This window comes from Oncorhynchus keta, unplaced genomic scaffold (genome assembly GCF_023373465.1).
Source record: "Oncorhynchus keta strain PuntledgeMale-10-30-2019 unplaced genomic scaffold, Oket_V2 Un_contig_3043_pilon_pilon, whole genome shotgun sequence".
NCBI lineage: Eukaryota > Metazoa > Chordata > Actinopteri > Salmoniformes > Salmonidae > Oncorhynchus > Oncorhynchus keta.
The window spans coordinates 1-6,386 of NW_026287047.1; the positions used below are offsets into that span (position 1 = coordinate 1).

Sequence of the window (6,386 nt, forward strand, 5' to 3'; positions counted from 1 at the left end):
ACCCAGTGAGTCCTATCTAGTGTAATATATATCTACCCAGTGAGTCCCATCTAGTTTAATATATATCTGCACAGTGAGTCCTATCTAGTGTAATATATATCTACCCAGTGAGTCCCATCTAGTTTAATATATATCTACACAGTGAGTCCCATCTAGTGTAATATATATCTACACAGTGAGTCCCATCTAGTGTAATATTTCTACACAGTGAGTCCCATCTAGTGTAATATATATCTACACAGTGAGTCCCATCTAGTGTAATATATATCTAAACAGTGAGTCCCATCTAGTGTAATATACATCTAAACAGTGAGTCCCATCTAGTTTAATATATATCTACACAGTGAGTCCCATCTAGTGTAATATATTTACACAGTGAGTCCCATCTAGTTTAATATATATCTAAACAGTGAGTCCCATCTAGTGTAAATATATATCTACCCAGTGAGTCCCATCTAGTTTAATATATATCTACACAGTTTAATGTTTTACACAGTCCCATCTAGTTTAATATATATCTACACAGTGAGTCCCATCTAGTGTAATATATGAGACCCATCTAGTGTAATATACACAGTGAGTCCCATCTAGTTTAATATATATCTACACAGTGAGTCCCATCTAGTTTAATATATATCTACACAGTGAGTCCCATCTAGTTTAATATACATCTAAACAGTGAGTCCCATCTAGTTTAATATATTTCTACACAGTGAGTCCCATCTAGTTTAATATATATCTACACAGTGAGTCCCATCTAGTTTAATATATATCTACACAGTGAGTCCCATCTAGTTTAATATACATCTAAACAGTGAGTCCCATCTAGTTAATATATATCTACACAGTGAGTCCCATCTAGTGTAATATATTCTACACAGTGAGCCCCATCTAGTTTAATATATATCTACACAGTGAGTCCCATCTAGTTTAATATATAGTACACAGTAATATATATCTACACCCAGTGAGTCCCATCTAGTGTAATATATATCTACACAGTGAGTCCCATCTAGTATCTAATATATATCTAGTTTAATATATCACAGTGAGTCCCATCTAGTGTAATATATATCTACACAGTGAGTCCCATCTAGTGTAATATATATCTAAACAGTGAGTCCCATCTAGTTTAATATATATCTAAACAGTGAGTCCCATCTAGTTTAATATGTTTTACACAGTGAGTCCCATCTAGTTTAATATATATCTACCCAGTGAGTCCCATCTAGTGTAATATATATCTACCCAGTGAGTCCCATCTAGTTTAATATATATCTACCCAGTGAGTCCCATCTAGTTTAATATATATCTACACAGTGAATAGTTTAATATCTATCTACACAGTGAGTCCCATCTAGTGTAATATATATCTACACAGTGAGTCCCATCTAGTTTAATATTAGTGAGTATCACAGTGAGTCCCATCTAGTTTAATATATATCTACACAGTGAGTCCCATCTAGTTTAATATATATCTACCCAGTGAGTCCCATCTAGTTTAATATATATCTACACAGTGAGTCCCATCTAGTTTAATGTTTTATCTACAGTGAGTCCCATCTAGTTTAATATATATCTACACAGTGAGTCCCATCTAGTGTAATATATATCTACCCATCTAGTCAGTCCCATCTAGTTTAATATATTTTACACAGTGAGTCCTATCTAGTGTAATATATATCTACCCAGTGAGTCCCATCTAGTTTAATATATATCTACCCAGTGAGTCCCATCTAGTTTAATATATATCTACCCAGTGAGTCCCATCTAGTTTAATATATATCTACACAGTGAGTCCCATCTAGTGTAATATATATCTACCCAGTGAGTCCCATCTAGTTTAATATATATCTAAACAGTGAGTCCCATCTCGTTTAATATGTTTTAGTGAGTCCCATCTAGTTTAATATATATCTACACAGTGAGTCCCATCTAGTTTAATATATATCTAAACAGTGAGTCCCATCTAGTTTAATATATATCTACACAGTGAGTCCCATCTAGTGTAATATATATCTACACAGTGAGTCCCATCTAGTTTAATATATATCTACACAGTGAGTCCCATCTAGTTTAATATATATCTACCAGTGAGTCCCATCTAGTGTAATATATATCTAAACAGTGAGTCCCATCTAGTGTAATATATATCTATCCCATCAGTGAGTCCTATCTAGTTTAATATATATCTACACAGTGAGTCCCATCTAGTTTAATATATATCTACACAGTGAGTCCCATCTAGTTTAATATATATCTACACAGTGAGTCCCATCTAGTTTAATATATATCTACACAGTGAGTCCCATCTAGTGTAATATATATCTACACAGTGAGTCCCATCTAGTTTAATATATATCTACACAGTGAGTCCCATCTAGTGTAATATATATCTACCCAGTGAGTCCCATCTAGTTTAATATATATCTACACAGTGAGTCCCATCTAGTGTAATATATATCTACCCAGTGAGTCCCATCTAGTTTAATATATATCTACACAGTGAGTCCCATCTAGTGTAATATATATCTACCCAGTGAATCTAGTGTAATATACATCTAAACAGTGAGTCCCATCTCCCATCTAGTTTAATATATATCTACACAGTGAGTCCCATCTAGTGTAATATATATCTACACAGTGAGTCCCATCTAGTGTAATATATATCTAAACAGTGAGTCCCATCTAGTGTAATATATTTCTACACAGTGACTCCCATCTAGTGTAATATATTTCTACACAGTGAGTCCCATCTAATATTTTACACAGTGAGTCCCATCTAGTTTAATATATATCTACACAGTGAGTCCCATCTAGTTTAATATATATCTACACAGTGAGTCCCATCTAGTGTAATATATATCTACACAGTGAGTCCCATCTAGTGTAATATATATCTACACAGTGAGTCCCATCTAGTGTAATATATTCTACACAGTGAGTCCCATCTAGTTTAATATATATCTACACAGTGAGTCCCATCTAGTGTAATATATATCTACCCAGTGAGTCCCATCTAGTGTAATATATTTCTAAACAGTGAGTCCCATCTAGTTTAATAGTGAGTCCCATCTAGTTTAATATATATCTACACAGTGAGTCCCATCTAGTTTAATATATATCTACACAGTGAGTCCCATCTAGTTTAATATATATCTACACAGTGAGTCCCATCTAGTGTAATATACATCTAAACAGTGAGTCCCATCTAGTGTAATATATATCTACACAGTGAGTCCCATCTAGTGTAATATATATCTACACAGTGAGTCCCATCTAGTTTAATATATATCTCAGTGAGTACCCAGTGAGTCCCATCTAGTTTAATATATATCTACACAGTGAGTCCCATCTAGTTTAATATATATCTACCCAGTGAGTCCCATCTAGTTTAATATATATTACACAGTGAGTCCCATCTAGTTTAATATATATCTAAACAGTGAGTCCCTATCTCAGTTTAATATATTTCTACCCAGTGAGTCCCATCTAGTTTAATATATATCTACACAGTGAGTCCCATCTAGTGTAATATATATCTACCCAGTGAGTCCCATCTAGTGTTTAATATATATCTAAACAGTGAGTCCCATCTAGTTTAATATATATCTACCAGTGAGTCCCATCTAGTTTAATATATATCTAAACAGTGAGTCCCATCTAGTTTAATATATTTCTACACAGTGAGTCCCATCTAGTTTAATATATATCAGTGAGTCCTATCTAGTGTAATATAATCTACCCAGTGAGTCCATTTAATAGAGCTGAGAACCTCTAAGGGGTTTACCCAGTGAGTCATCTAGTTTAATATATATCTACACAGTGAGTCCCATCTAGTTTAATATATATCTACACAGTGAGTCCCATCTAGTTTAATATATATCTACCCAGTGAGTAATCTAGTCTAAACAGTGAGTCCCATCTAGTGTAATATATACAGTTTAATGAGTCCTATCTAGTGTAATATATATCTACCCAGTGAGTCCCATCTAGTGTAATATACATCTACCCAGTGAGTCCCATCTAGTTTAATATATATCTACACAGTGAGTCCCATCTAGTTTAATATATATCTACCCAGTGAGTCCTATCTAGTATCTATCTATCTGGTTTCTCTCTGGGAAAAGTCAACATCAACACAAACTCCATTTATTTTGATCCTTTACAATTATTAACAATAAATCTTACACACACAGAGACAGATAATCTGACAAAAATAAGAGTTAAAACACCAACTTCTCCTACAAACGTAAAAGACATGATGGAGAAACAAGTAAATATGGATCCTGTTACTGGTATATGTACAAACCAACACAGGTTGTATTAATGCTATCAGTAGACTGTTATTCTGTGACGCTAAAAGGCTCTATGATATCGTAACACCTCAAAACTCCTTCCTGCTACTGAATCAGTGGGGGAGGAGGGAATAAAACGCGACACATCAAAACTCCTTCCTGCTACTGAATCAGTGGGGGGGAAGGAATAAAACGCGACATCTCAAAACTCCTTCCTGCTACTGAATCAGTGGGGGAAGGAATAAAACGTGACACCTCAAAACTCCTTCCTGCTACTGAATCAGTGGGGGAGGGAATAAAACGCGACACCTCAAAACTCCTTTCTGCTACTGAATCAGTGGGGGAGGAGGGAATAAAACGCGACACCTCAAAACTCCTTCCTGCTACTGAATCAGTGGGGGGGAAGGAATAAAACGCGACATCTCAAAACTCCTTTCTGCTACTGAATCAGTGGGGGAAGGAATAAAATGCAACACCTCAAAACTCCTTCCTGCTACTGAATCAGTGGGGGAGGAGGGAATAAAACGCGACACACTCAAAGGAAACATGTTTAAGGAGGAGAGGAAGTGGTCAGCTTATAAAACACGACACTGATCTCAGGTCAGTGTTCATGTAGAACCCCTCTACTAGTTAACTTATACTACACTGGTTGAGGAAATGGAGACTGTTCCTGGATCTGTGCTTCTGTCGACAGGCACGAGATCAGAAGGTGTCCAAACTCATTCCATGGAGGGCAGTCATCTGCTGGTTTTAGTTATTTCACTGTTTAATATGTCAGTATGAAGTCCTAGACAACCAGGTGAGGGGAGATCCTAGGCAACCAGGTGAGGTCCTAGACAACCAGGTGAGGGGAGATCCTTGACAACCAGGTGAGATCCTAGACAACCAGGTGAGATCCTAGACAACCAGGTGAGGGGAGATCCTAGACAACCAGGTGAGATCCTAGACAACCAGGTGAGATCCTAGACAACCAGGTGAGATCCTAGACAACCAGGTGAGATCCTAGACAACCAGGTGAGATCCCAGACAACCAGTTGAGGTCCTAGACAACCAGGTGAGGGGAGGTCCTAGACAACCAGGTGAGGGGAGGTCCTAGACAACCAGGTGAGGGGAGGTCCTAGACAACCAGGTGAGGTGAGGTCCTAGACAACCAGGTGAGGTGAGGTCCTAGACAACCAGGTGAGGTCCTAGACAACCAGGTGAGGTCCTAGACAACCAGGTGAGGTCCTAGACAACCAGGTGAGGGGAGATCCTAGACAACCAGGTGAGGTCCTAGACAACCAGGTGAGGTCCTAGACAACCAGGTGAGGTCCTAGACAACCAGGTGAGGTCCTAGACAACCAGGGGAGGTCCTAGACAACCAGGTGAGGGAGGTCCTAGACAACCAGGTGAGGGGAGGTCCTAGACAACCAGGTGAGGGGAGGTCCTAGACAACCAGGTGAGGGGAGGTCCTAGACAACCAGGTGAGGGGAGGTCCTAGACAACCAGGTGAGTGGGAGGTCCTAGACAACCAGGTGAGTGGGAGGTCCTAGACAACCAGGTGAGTGGGAGGTCCTAGACAAGCAGGTGAGTGGGAGGTCCTAGACAACCAGGTGAGGGAGATCCTAGACAACCAGGCGAGTGGGAGGTCCTAGACAACCAGGTGAGGGGAGGTCCTAGACAACCAGGTGAGGGGAGGTCCTAGACAACCAGGTGAGGGGAGGTCCTAGACAACCAGGTGAGGGGAGGTCCTAGACAACCAGGTGAGGTCCTAGACAACCAGGTGAGGGGGAGGTCCTAGCTAAGTATAGGGGAGGAGTGAACCTGCAGACACTCTGCCCTACATGGAATTAGTTGAGACACCGGCTTTAGGTGCTGGAACGTGGACAGGATGTGACATCATCGACAGGAAGTAGTGACGTCTAGATGCTGGACGAGAGAGAATGTCCTCCACCAGGTGTTTGTAAACCCAGGAGTCTCCCTTCAGCCGCTGTCTCCTCACACACACCACCTACAACACACAGCGTCAGTAATCAATAACGTGATCCCTGCTGGGTGTCAGTAATCAATAACGTGATCCCTACTGGTGTCAGTAATCAATAACGTGAT

General features: G+C 39.5%; 2 long non-coding RNA genes across 11 annotated transcripts; one reads left to right on the forward strand and one right to left on the reverse strand.

Annotated features, from left to right (window-relative positions):
* Window positions 1-4,136: 4,136 nt before the first annotated feature.
* LOC127923673 (uncharacterized) lies at window positions 4,137-4,832 on the reverse strand. The gene is made up of 2 exons (XR_008115000.1): window positions 4,775-4,832; window positions 4,137-4,720 (listed from the first exon to the last, which is right to left on the reverse strand). It is a non-coding gene; the product is annotated as an uncharacterized LOC127923673 (long non-coding RNA).
* LOC127923672 (uncharacterized) lies at window positions 4,719-6,068 on the forward strand. Of its 10 annotated transcripts, none has more exons than XR_008114990.1 (3): window positions 4,719-5,647; window positions 5,697-5,771; window positions 5,926-6,068. It is a non-coding gene; the product is annotated as an uncharacterized LOC127923672 (long non-coding RNA). The 10 variants fall into 10 exon arrangements; XR_008114992.1 differs by having other exon boundaries at window positions 4,719-5,627; window positions 5,672-5,771; XR_008114995.1 differs by having other exon boundaries at window positions 4,719-5,607; window positions 5,672-5,771.
* The last annotated feature ends 318 nt before the right edge of the window (window positions 6,069-6,386 follow it).